This window comes from Mesocricetus auratus, unplaced genomic scaffold (genome assembly GCF_017639785.1).
Source record: "Mesocricetus auratus isolate SY011 unplaced genomic scaffold, BCM_Maur_2.0 Super-Scaffold_100004, whole genome shotgun sequence".
In the NCBI taxonomy this organism is placed as follows: Eukaryota; Metazoa; Chordata; class Mammalia; order Rodentia; family Cricetidae; genus Mesocricetus; species Mesocricetus auratus.
The window spans coordinates 89,154,867-89,168,339 of record NW_024429189.1 but is presented as its reverse complement, the minus strand read 5'-3'; the positions used below and the strand labels follow the sequence as shown (position 1 = coordinate 89,168,339).

Sequence of the window (13,473 nt, the reverse complement as noted above, 5' to 3'; positions counted from 1 at the left end):
TTTATGGGCTCGGCGACGTCCGTCCAGCAGCCTTACGGAGACGGTCTGACCCGGCATCCGACAGACGCAACGCCGCTCCGCTAGGGTATAAACACACACTTTGGTTACATTAGTGTCAGGTCTCTATCTTCTGACTTTTCAGTAAGAGTTTGCGTTTTGTGAAGTAAAAAAGACTTCTGGGGGTCGGGGACAGGCTGCTGAGGTGTAAGTAAAATATCTGCCAAGTTAACCATAATGCCCGCACCCTGTGAAATTTATTTTTGTTCCAAGAAAAGCTCAGAGCGTCTAGACATGGGAAAGAAGACCTAGTAAGACATAATAACCATCTTCGATGTGTAAAAGGGTGTATGAGCCGGGCGTCGGTGGCACACGCCTGTAATCCCAGCACTCGGGAGGCAGAGGCAGGCGGATCTCTGTGAGTTCAAGGCCAGCCTGGTCTACAGAGGGAGTTCCAGGACAGCCTCCAAAACAATACAGAGAAACCCTGTCTCGAAAAACCAAAAAAAAAAAAAAAGAAAAGAAAAAAAAAAAAAAGAAAGAAAAAAGTAAAAAGGTGTATGATGTGAAAGCTAATGTACTTGTGGATAGCTGTGGTATAGAACTGAGCAGGAAATGAAAGTTTAATAGAATGATCTTAACAGGGTTTCCTTGCGGATTTTGAGCATGGTCTCGTGAAAGGTACAGCCAATGGTTATGACCGATGCCAACAGAGGGAAGTACACATGAGGAGGCTCTAGCTGGCTTACCGTACAGATTTCCGTATTGATTTAACAGAGGCAGAGGCTGTGCTGATGGGGTATTCAGTGGAGCCAGCCCTTCTCCCGTCCCCACTGAAACAGCCACTCCGCTCCTTAAGTCACAAATATCGACCAGGGCTTCTGTCCCTAGGCCTTCAACTCTCATTCACTGATTCTCAGTAGAACTACAGATGTCTTTCCCAGACAGCCAGGAAATCCAACCTGCTCCTTTGAGTCAGACCATTTTCCAGCATATCATTTAAACCATTTGTACTTCTGAATTTATAATACTACAATGGCAAAGTCTTGCAGAAAACCATTCTAAGCCGGGCTTGGGTAGCATACGCCTTTAGCCCCAGTACTGGGGAGGCAGAGGCAGGAGGATCTCCATGAGTTAGAGACCAGCCTGGTCTACAGAGAGAGTGCTGGGACAGACTCCAAAGAAACCCTGTCTCAACTCCCCTCCACCTCAAAAAAAAAAAAAACTTGTAGAGAGAAGAAAGAAAGAAGGAAAGAAAGAAAAGGAGGAGGAGGGAAGGAAGGAAGGAAGGAAGGAAGGAAGGAAGGAAGGAAGGAAGGAAGGAAGGACCGACCTTGAAAAGGAAAGCATTATAATAGTTCTGTGGTTCCTTTGTTCTGTTTGATCTCAGGATCCCAAATCTGGCAATTCTACAAGCACTATCTAAAGCACCAAACTGATCCACCACTAGAGGGAGTCCAAAACCAGCAACTGAAGCCTTAGCCCCTTGGAGGATTAGGCTTTCTCTACTAAGGCTGCCACTAGATTTTCCCCATAGTTTACACCCAGTTGTATGAAACCAATCATAGTCTCTACGCATTGTCTTATTACATTGTCAGGCTACTGTAACAAAACACTATATGATGTGCAGGTTATAGTAGGCAATAATAAATTAGTTTTTTGACAATTTTTAAAAATTAAGTATGTGTGTGTGTGTGTGTCTGTGTCTGTGTGTGCACAGAGACCTATGGAGCCCAGAGGCATTGGATCTCTTGGAAATATAGTTGTAGGTGTCTGTATGCCATTCCGTGTGGGTGTTGGGAATTGAACTCAGGTCCTCTACAAAAGTAGCAGTATGCACTCTTAACCCTGAGCCAACTCTCCATTCCTTCAAAGAGTTTTTTAAATTATCTTATTTTATGTTTATGAGTGCTTTGCCTTCATGTATGTAAGCATATGACTTGCATTCAGATATTTACTTCTTGCAGTTTGGGAAAGCTTAGAAGACAAAGATCCAGGTGCTGACTGAATCAGGACAAGTGAGGGCCTACTGTCTAGGCCATGTACCTTTTCAACACTTTTTCCTAGATAGTGAAAGGAAGGAAGCATCTACCTCTTTTTGTTCTGTTTTTTTTTTTTTTTTGAGACAGGGTTTCACTGTGTAGCTCTGGCTATCCTGGAACTCCGTCTTTAGACCAGGCTGGCCTCACTTGGAGATTTGCCTACCTTTGCCTTCTGAGTGCTGAGATTAAAGGCATGTGCTATCACCACCTGGTTGCACCTAACTCTCTCGGGTCTCTTTTATAATGACACTCTCACAGCCATTTTTTGCTGTCACACCTGGGAAGAGAGAACCATTACTGAGAACCAGATTAGCTTACAGATGTGTCTGTGGGGCATTTTCTTGATTGCTGTTTGGTAGAGGAGGACCTGTGTGCAATGCCATCCCTCAACAGGTGGGCTCGGACTGTGTAAGAAAGCTAGGTGAGCAAGCCATGTGAAGTAAGCCAGTGAAGAGCATTCCTCTATGAGCTCTGCTTCCGTTCCTGCCTCTAGGTTCCTGTCTCCGGCTCTTGTCCTGGCTTCCCTTGATGACAGACTGCCTGCTGAGTCAAAAAAGCTCTTCTTCCTCGGGCTGGATATGGCCAGTGTTTTATCACAGCAACAAAAATCAAACTAGGACAGCAAATGGTACCAGAGAATGGGATGTTGTTGTGACAGGCCTGACCAAGTGGCTTTTATGCCTTGGAATGTTTTGTGTGAAGAAACTAAAGAATTTTGGAGCTTTGAGCTGGAAAAGTCATTAGATGCTCAGAGTTTAATGAGCGATCGTGGAAACTTGGAAGGTAACCTTGAGAGAAATGCAAACAATGGAGACCTGACTTGTGACATTTCAGAAGAAAGACAAGACATTTCCTCCCAAAATGCTAGAACTACGTATGTATTATACTACCACGTGTGGTGCTGGGATGGAACCTAGATCTTGTCCACGCATACTAGGCATATACTCTACCGCCCAAGCTGCATCTCTGCCTTTGACCTAAACCCTTCAAGGAGAGAAAATAGGGATTTCTCGTCCATGACCTACCATAGAGCCCCAAATGTGTTAGTGCAAACAAACAAACAAAAAACTACAGAACCATTATGTGAATGAATGAGCGAGTGGTGGCTAGGCTGAACTGGTAAACAGAGATTCCATTGAAGAACTCGGTGCCAGCTCTTTTGTCATTCTCTTCCAGGCAGTATGCTAAGAGATAGAATGACATGTAGAGCACACTAGTGACTGAGAGGGCAGATTTACAGTATCCACTCTGCCCAATAAACCTTTGACTCCAGCTCGCTCATTTAAAAACTCTCAGCACATAATAACCAAGGAGGTTTCCCTTACCTCTCTACTTCAAAGTTCTCTTATCTTACCCTGAGGTCCTGTGGCACCATCCATACATTTGTGCATCTGGTTGCGTTTTGTTTACATCATTAACCAGTTATGAAAATGGACTTTTTAGTGTCTTTCCATTGTTGAGTCCCTCTTTTTAATAACTTGTAATCATCTATTCCCTATCCCAACACTGAGTAAGATGCTAGGTGTCCAGTAACTAAACTTCTGTGTTTCTTCTATTACTAGTGAATTCACTTAGATTTGTTTGAATCTAAGACAATGAGTTTGATGATTTTCAGAAAATATGGTTTGGGTATTATACACAGGCATATTATTGCTGAGAATTTCAGCCCATCATATGACTCCTGTATTTTGGTTGACAATGTTATATACAGTCTGATCCTATAGGCTGAGCAGAAACAAAACCAGCCTAGAGATAGGGAGGTGACTGTTCATGGTGTTTCCCGGGTCTCTGTCCCATTAAAGTTTTCTCTGGTGATTTTCCACATTCGTTTCAAACACGAAGCACATTCCTTAATTCCCACTTTCTAAGATACTGGCGCCAAACAGAGAGAGAAATACCTCCTTGCTGAAATGTTATGTTTTACTGACCACAAAGACCTCTCTGGGTAATGTCAGCCTTGAGGAAGAAGAGAGAAAAAGAAGGCTTGTGACCATTTGGACTGATAATGGGAGGGTTTCTTTGAGAAGGTGATAGTCTGGCTTCTGAAGTAGCAAAACGGAGGACAAAGGGAGGAAGACACAGTTCTGAATCATCTGAAACAGCAGAGGAGAGACTTTCCTCAGAGTAACCACAACGTTCCTGTTATCCTGGCTGCTGAATGCTCCATTTGTCCATTGTAATGAAGGTCACCGCTTTCCTCCCACTCCCAGAACTGTGCAGGAGTGACCATGAATGCCGTGGCATTTCTCAAGATTTTATTGTACCACTTCTTTCTGTGTTGTTACTCCCAGATCTGCACATCTGTAGGATTCAAGTAAACACAGTGTGTTCCAGAAAGATGAAATAGCACTTGACCTGTTTCAGAACCACTGGATTGGAATCTTGGCAAATGTGGAAGGATTCACTCTTGTCCTCTCATTCTCCTCTGCGTTCAATCTGAACCACTGCTAGCACTGTCATTTTGTTTTGACAGAATTGTTCTTGATAATTCATTTAACCTCTCTAGGCAGAATTCCTACAATCTGCAAAATTATTGTGATGATGAAGTGATATATCATTGCAGTAGCAGTAATTTTGATCACCCACCTTATGAGGACAATCCCAGATAATGTATTGAAATTTCTTTTGAAAAACTTGAAGCCTTATCGGCATGTAATATGAAGCTCTAGTCAACAGTAACAACTGTGCAGACACAGAGCCAGACACAGCATTTAATGCATTAATATGAATTGTCTCATTTACTCCTCCTAGTACATTTGGGAGGTTGGAAATAATTCTGCTTCACTGATGAGGGAACTGAGGCATAGCTCTCCTAAAATCCACAGAGCCAGTGAGTTTCCAGACAGGGGCATCAAACAAGTGGATTGGCTGGGCCCAAAGTTCTCACTCTGAACCATTACACTGTACTATGCTATAACCCAAGCTGGATATACAAACAAGGTCTCCCGGTTAACAGTTTGTCACCTTAGGCAAAGCTTTAAAATTCCACACCTAACTTTAGGATCAAACTAATACATACCTAGTAGATTGAAATGTTTCTTGACCTCTGTTTAACATGGGCTGGGAAATATGATAATTAAATTTGCTTAATATACTTCTGTTAGGCAACAATTGTGTCTACATTGAAACATTCCTTCCTGGAAGGAAGAAGAGGCTCATAAAAGTCTGGAAATAAATGAAACATAAAAGGCCCAGTAAATACAATAAAAAAAAGCTCACAAGCCTCTGAAACAAGAATCACAAGGCTATTCCCAAAGGCTTTAAGAGCAGTAAAGAATTACTGGGACGAGAAGACTATGCAGATAGCTGCCTATAAGTCATGCAGGGAGGGCCAAGGATGCAGCTTTCAGTAGTTATTACCCTTGCTGAGATGGGATTTTTGTGATGCAGTGTCATTGAGTCATCCATTGTCCTATAAGCAACCCATCCCCCCACATTCTTGTGAAACAAACAAGCCAGCAAGAACCCCATAAACTCGACAGTTCATTATACCAGACTTGGATGAAGCATTTCTTAGGTCTGTTTTAGGTGACTTACCCTAGGGTGAGTAGACATTCATTCCCTTTCTTTCGGAAAAGTCACACGATGATTGGTGAACAAAGACTGACAGAACCAAAGATGAGCTGGGAAGGAACGGTTGTGTGGTCCCCATGATGAGTGCTGGTGTGTGCAAATGACACATACCCATGTGAGGGCACAATGTCCATGGGGCAATCCTGATATGCCTACCTTTCCGTGTGGTCTGGGGCAGTAAGCGTCCTTGAGGAACTAGTGGTTGCATGCCCTCAGGAACAAGTGGTAGGTCATGCAGCGCCACCAAAGCATTTGTGAGTACAGTGTCCTTACAAGGACTGATGGAAAGGCAAGGGCCATAGTGCTGGGCCAGTCTGCCATACCTGGAAAGTCAGTTCCACAGGAGGACAGAGTACAGCCTGCTTGAGTCTGAGTCCAGCTAGGGAGTCAAGGCTGCCCCACTAAGATGGCCAGGGATGTGGAGATGGGAAACTGTCCCATAATAGCAGTACCTCAGGATTAGAAAGTAAGATTATCTCATGGAAAACAACAGAGCTTGATTTTAGTTGGCTAGATAAGATAGTGTAGTGTGTGTGTGTGTGTGTGTGTGTGTGTGTGTGTGTTACTCTACCCAACATTGCTTTTAGAAAAACAATTGGTAGAAGCGTCAAGGTATTTTTGTTCTATATTAGACCTTGCTTGTGTTTTACATTAGTATCCCCTTAGCTGCCTGAGTACAACTGGCACATACTTGGGATGGATGATAGTGAGCCTTCAGCAATCCTATCCAACATCTCTAAGAAAGGATTTCATGGAGACCCCACAAGCCAGTAAGACTATTTATTGCCTTGCTTTTGTTTGCTTGCTAGAGTTACATGGGTAAGTTGCTGTTGTTGAACACACTGTGTTCTGATTGCAAGACATAACTGGAAGCTTCTTTCCTGCTAACTGACTTTCATAGTGCCAGAAGATGCCATAAAAGATGCTGGGGGGAATTGTCACCAAAAACGTCCTGCTCAGCTATGAATCCCACATATTATAGCACCAAGATGCCGAAAACATGGTCCTACTGGCACAATAGTGACGCAACTGTTACAAGGGTTACTAACTGCTTTTGGATTGAATATAAAGCTTGTTCCATAGGCAGTAACTCATATATGGCACTGTAACCAGAGCAAAAGCCATGACTGGAGGTCATAGACTTCAAGGGAAGGCCAGTGCTATTGTTTTGTTGTGTAATTGTGATGTACCTGTTAAATTGCCTTCTAAACACTATACTGCTGCTGTCAGACTCAATTAATAGTGGAGAGAGACTTCTTTTTGCAATGGGTTGTGAAGTGTGAAGACTCAAAATCCATATAGCTCTTGAAGACAGGTGACTGTTGATATGGCAGTGGCCCAGTGCTCAGCCATAGGTGAAGTAAAATAACCAGCCTTCTGTATAACCCCTCCAAAGGCTCAGGGAAGGCTGAGGAAGAGTGGGTGGAAGGAATGTAAGAGCTGGAGAAAGGAGGGGTGTGTTGTGTAGCTACTTCCTATAAATTGAAACATTCCATTCTGGAAGGAGGGGAAGTAAATTAAACATGCAAATCCTAGAAAAGAAATGAAACTTAGAAGGCAGAAGGCTGGAGCCTTCACAAAGGCTTCACAAAGCCCTTCACTAAAGTTATGAAAGCAGTAAACAAGTTCCAGAGCTCGCCTGGAACTCTGAGGATACAGGCTTTGTATCCATTCTGGGTGAACTTTTTGTTCATGCAGCTACTGTTGACTCATCCATGGTCCTATAAGGTCCCACAGTCATACTACTGTAAGTAACCCAATAAACTCACTCCTTCACTAAACTAGACGTTGGTGGAATCATTTCTTTGATCTGCTATCAGTGCCCTGTCTATGGTGATGAGACATTTGTACATTTCCTCAGGAAAAGTCACAGGATTTTCCATATAGGCAGCCACTTTTAAGTAGCCAGTGTCAGTTACTAATTAATTATTATTTATTTAATAATAATGCTCTAGTTTCATTTCTGTTTCTCTGATAAAATACCACCAACAAAAAGAAGCTTGGAGGAGGAAGGGTGTATTTAATTTATAATTCCAGTTACAGTCCATAACATCAGTCAAAGTAACAAGAATTTAAAAAGCTGGTCACAGGACAACCATAATCAAATGCAGAGAGAAACGACTGCAGGCATGCTTGATGCTCAGCTATCTTTCTCCGTTCTTTTACAGCCCATCTCCTAAAACTATGGCACTGACACTTTCAGATTGGGTCTTCTCACATCACTCAAGACAACCAAGACAACCACCCATGGATATGTGCAGGCCAACCTCGTCTGGAAATCTCTAATTGAGACTCTCTCCCCAGGTGATGGTAAGCTGAGTGGAATTGACAACTACAACAAGTAGCAAGCTATTAAATTATCTGATACATATTCCCTAACACCCAGCTAGAGATTTTGTTCTATGTCCCCTAATGGCATTTTAAATATTTCTGATCTATAGAATACTGCCTTGCTATCTGAGGGGAAACAAAACTCAACAATTAAGAAAACGCATTGGCACGGATGTTAAAAGGAAAGCATTTGTTACACAATAAGAGCCAGGCAGGACATGCAAAAAAAATGCTTGGCACCATCAAGGAGCACGAAGTGCATTCAGTGAGTGTGTAGATGCATCCTGGACAGCGACATGGCAACGTGTTACTTCTCTGATGACATGTAGACCAGCCCAACAACCATAGCTCTTTGTGTGTGTGTGTGTGTGTGCGTGTGTGTGTGCGTGTGTGTGTGTGCGTGTGTGTGTGTGTTTCTGATCTCTGCCTCCCGAGTGCTGGGATTAAAGGCGTGCGCCACCACCGCCCGGCCAACCATAGCTCTTAAAACACACCTGGAAAACAAGGCATGCAGTACTCCTTTGTGCTGAATTTTGCCCTACAGCCTGACCTGCCCACATTCTAAGAGAGTTAGAAGTATTTCCCAAGTTTTATAAGAGACTTTGCCTCTCTGGATTTGCAAATAACCAAATGAGATGGTATATATGAAATTGTTTTAAAATATCACACACACACACACAGAGAGAGAGAGAGAGAGAGAGAGAGAGAGAGAGAGAGAGAGAGAGAGAGAGAGAGAGAGAGAGAGAGATTTATATGTGTTGTCCTGCCAGGTGTTGTGGTACACATTAATAATCTAAGCACTCAGGAGGCTAATGTAGGAGAATTATGAGTTTAAAACCAGCTGGAGCTAATAGTAAGTTTTCTCTTAAAAATGAAAAGGTGTCATGGTATACAGGAAATGAACTCTCAGTGTAGGAACCAGATATGGAAAGTATTTTCCTTCCACATTTCTGAACCTGCTGTCAACATCTTTTTGTTTCTTGATGTCACTTCCTGTCCTGACTAGTTCCCCTTCTCCCCATCTCAGTCCCCAATAAGGATAATAATAACAACGTGTAAAATGCAGTGAGTGCTGTTGTAAGAGCTCCGCATACATTAGCTCATTTGATCATCACAGCATTTCTGTGGGTTACAGCCTATCCAATTTGAGAAGCCTGACGTACTGGAAGATTAAACAGCTTACATAATATCGTCCTGCTAGTAAATTATAGATTCAGAAGATTTAGCCCCAGAGGCCACAGACTTTGCCACCATCCTGGACTGTTTCACTCTGCCCCAGTGCCTATCGTGGCACTAAGCTTAAAGTGTTCAGGAAAACAGGCAAAGGTTTTCCTCTTTATTCTTTATAACTTTATCAACAGACATAGAGTCAATATATTAAAGTAACTCTAATATATTTGTTACTAGCAATGAGAAATATTGAATGGCATAATTCATACTACCAACTTTGTGTGTGTATGTGTGTATGTTCTGAATGTGTGAATGTATGTGTGTGTAAGTTTGTGAGTGTGTGAGTATGTGAGTGTGTGTGTCAGTGTGTGGGTATGTGTGTGAGTGTGAGTTGGTGAGTGTGTGAGTTGGTGAGTGTGAATGTATGGGGGTATGTGAGTATGAGAGTGTGTGTGAGTGTGAGTATTGAATGTGTGTATGTGTGTGTGAGTTTGTAAGTGTATGTGTATGGGTGTATATGAGTATGAGTGTGTGAGTTTGTGAGTGAGTGTATGTGTGTGTGAGTGTGCATGTATATGTGAGTTTGTACGTATGTGAGTGTGTGTGTGTGTGTGTGTGTGTGTGTGTGTGTGTGTGTGTAATTATCTAAGGAAAAGAAGAGTGCCACAACAGCTCTGCACAGGATTACCTAAGCCTGGGCTAGTTTACAACACAGTTTATCTATCAAGAACTAAGGTCAAAGTTTCCATGTTTTTCTTGTTCTGGTCTCTGGTATAAAATAGCACTTAAGCTGCCACTTACTGAAGAATAGGTTAAACATGAAGTTAGCAGAATCAGTTTATGGCATCATATAAAAAGAGAAACACTTCCTGGGAATGCAAGCACGACACCTTTCAAAAGCAGCAAGATGGAAGAGTGAAAAACCAGCACTCAAAAGGACACATGAGATTACCAGTTTGTGCAGCTAGGCCTACAGAGGCTGCACATCTCATCCTGGGTTATTCAAGCTCAGAGGCCGAGCAGTGGCTAGATTTCAGTTCTCTTGACTGGTGGGCAGACTGCACTCTGTAGCACTCTCTCCAGAGCTCTCAGACAGGCAGACAGATGCGTGCACAGTGGCATGAGACGCCCTAATAAAGGTCACCTGTCACTTGGGACTAATGTGCTTTGTTTTATGCTTAAATGGGAAGGTTTCATATGCTCTATTAGCTTAACTTGAAAATAGGTAAGGGCTTGAGCATGGCCATGGCTTAGATCTTGGAAGACAGAGAAGGCAGAAGCAGAAGCAATCTAATAAGATGCCCATTGATGTTGTCCTCAAACCCTTAGCTACAACCCAGAAGGCATCAAGTTTCAGAAGAGGACATTCTATCCCATCAGCCTGATGAAAAAGCAATTGACAATCTTTTCAAACCAACTGTTCCTTTGTTGGATTCAGTAAATGATTGCTGAAGTTTTTAAGATTTAAGGAGATTCTGCCCAGCATTTGGTCATCATCTCCCTATTGTTTGCCACCCACATCCCCGGACGTTGTACCATCATTATTTCTGCTTCCAGGAGCTTAACTGTTTCAGACAGAAACATCGAAGAGCACCCAGCATTTGATCTGTATTTGAACCTGTGTGACTTAGTGCAATTTTTACTCTGATATTCTATCATGTTTCAAATGGCAGCATTTCTTCCTGTTTAGGGCCACATAGTGTTCATTGTACATATTTTCCATAGTGTGTCTATCCACTCATCCATTGGTGTCCACTTAGATTCAATCCATATACTGGCTATTGTGATGGACGGGGGTGGGGGGGTGAGCATCACTGATTTCAAATCTTTTGGGCTAGCATCCAGAAGTAAGACGGTTATATCCCTATTTTAAGATCAAATGTTTAAAAGATGTTTCATTTTTTGAAGCTTAGAAATTGAAATGTGATTATGATAACTAATAGATTTTAATATGATTTCTCATGTATGGTATTGAAATAAAGTTTTCCTACCTTCAAAAAAAGATTTAAGGAGAAAAGTATAAAATTATAAACAGAATGAACGGTTAAATTATGTTTTGAGATTTATGATTTTAATATCTTACATACAAGCTATCTTAAAAAATTACAATTGAAGAAAGGGCCAAGTTCTCATGTGCCACCTTAAGCAAGTCACTGCCTAGCACTGTTTCCAAAGAGATGGCTCCAGAACAGCCCAGCTCTGCTTCCTTTCCAGGGAGAAGGTAGCGGTTCACCTGCACCAGCTCTCTGCATTCCAACCCTCTACTCTGGCAGGCCCAGCACTGCCTAGTGGGTACCAGGCTGGCTGAGTGGCTGTTGGTAAGATAAGCCATGGTCCATCCGGATTCTTATATTCCCAACACCCCTCTCTACCCCGTATTAGTGCTCTACTCCTCCTTCTATGAGGGATCCAAGCCTAGTGTGAACAGAGTTCTAAGGCCAGTTAAAAACCATACTGATTCTAGCAGAGAAAAAGAGGTAAGACTATAGGGGAAGCTTGGGGTGGGGGAAGAGTGGCAGTGTTGTGGAATATTTAACTAAGAAAAATGTGTTATAGGGCTGGAGAGATGGCTCAGCAGCTAAAGGCTAGGCTCACAACCAAAAATGTGTTATATTTGTTTATGCTGCAGAATATTACTTTAACTGTATAAAGATGTGTTACATTTGTTTATGTTGTGTTTGTTTGATTATGTAAAGATGTGTTACATTTGTTTCATCTTGCCTGCCTATGGCACCTGATTGGTCTAATAAAAAGCTGAATGACCAATAGCTAGGCAGGAGAGGGATAGGCAGGGCTGACAGGCAGAATAAATAATAGAGGAGAACAAGAGAGGACAGTGGTTTTGTGTGCTGTGCTATGAGGGTGACTACAGGGAGCTGTGAGAGGACACGGGCGAGCTGGGAAGCTACAATGTGGTGAGCGAGAGGCTGTCTTTCCAGGATAGGGAGGAGCAGTAGTGACATGTGGCTCATCTCTACGAGGAGCTGGATCAAAGGGAAAGAAAGAATACTTAAGAGTGTCGCCAAGTTCTGTGATTGCAGCTTGATTACCACAATGACAGCAATACTTTGGAACACTGAAAATTGTTACTGCATCCTGGTCATGGCAGCCTCCATCACCAGCTGGTGAGCTCTGGACACCAACGTGTGGACATTGGCATGATTAAATGTCTCAGAAATACCTTGGCCAAAGGCATCTCCAGCCACCACGGTCATCTGGATCTAACCACAAGTCACATGTTGAACCCTCATGAGGAACTTCTTGTAGGCAATCAAGTGCTGGGATGTGATTCTGTGTGTCTATGGATGGTGATAGACTCCCATGTAGACAGAAGGTCTGCCCATCCACCAAGGCAGTCAGAGGAAGATAGTCAAACAGGTCTGCGAAGTATCTACAAACATTTGCATTTCTGTATTAAACACTCATCGTAGAAATCATAAACTTATACGATCTGTCTACTCTCATGATTCCCTGGAGTGTGGTGATAGGCTCACAGCAATGAACCTTAAGAGCTACAAACAGTGTAACTTTCAACTGAATAATATCCTCTGTCCACATAGTCTCTCATAAACAAGTAATTTGTATCGGTGACTTACCACCTATTCTAAAGAGTTCATGAAATTGCTCATGCACATCTCCACACACAGTGGCTGGACATCGAACCTCTTGTACATTGGATTCTTTCATCAGGATTTCTTTTGCCTTCTCCAGAGACTGTTGGCCTGGATTTCCTTGCATTGGTCCAGCTCTTTGGTGAACAGCCTCTCCATGATGACAACCGCTGCCGGAACCATCTGTGGAAGAGCCACTCCCAAGCACTGCTCCCAAGAGCTGTTCCCAAGCCTCCTCATGCATCCCAGCCACAGGCATATGCAGCCACCACTCCCAGGGTGTTTCCTGCAGTCCCTGGCAGCTGCCAGGTGCTGGCTCCAATCTGCAGTGCTGGGCCACAAGCGGCTGGGCCTCCTCTGCTCTCCTTAGCTGGGGCTCGGTTTTCTGTTCAGTATTAGTATTTAAAGAACACTTAGGATATGTGTGGTGAATAAATTTACACAGGACTGAACTTTTTGTTCAATTTGTTATTCTTTATTTATATGACATAACAGCATGTTCTGAAAACCTCTGCCCTCATAGAACTAGTCTGTTCTGGTAGCCATAATAGAAATATTTGCAAAGTATGATACTTGGAATACATTGGCTACCATGAGGATAAGATGCATAAAATATTTTTGCATTTAATAATAGTGGTTTAGAAGAAGCATTTTGGGTCTTTATCAATACAGTACAAAGTTTTGCCTGTTGGAGACACTTGAATTTTAAAGACCTTTGAGAATTAAGTAATAAAGAACTTTAATATTTT

General features: G+C 42.6%; 1 pseudogene; it reads right to left on the bottom strand.

Annotated features, from left to right (window-relative positions):
* Position 1: 1 nt before the first annotated feature.
* Positions 2 to 12,923, bottom strand: LOC101839990 (annotated as a pseudogene).
* Between the last annotated feature and the right edge of the window lie 550 nt (positions 12,924 to 13,473).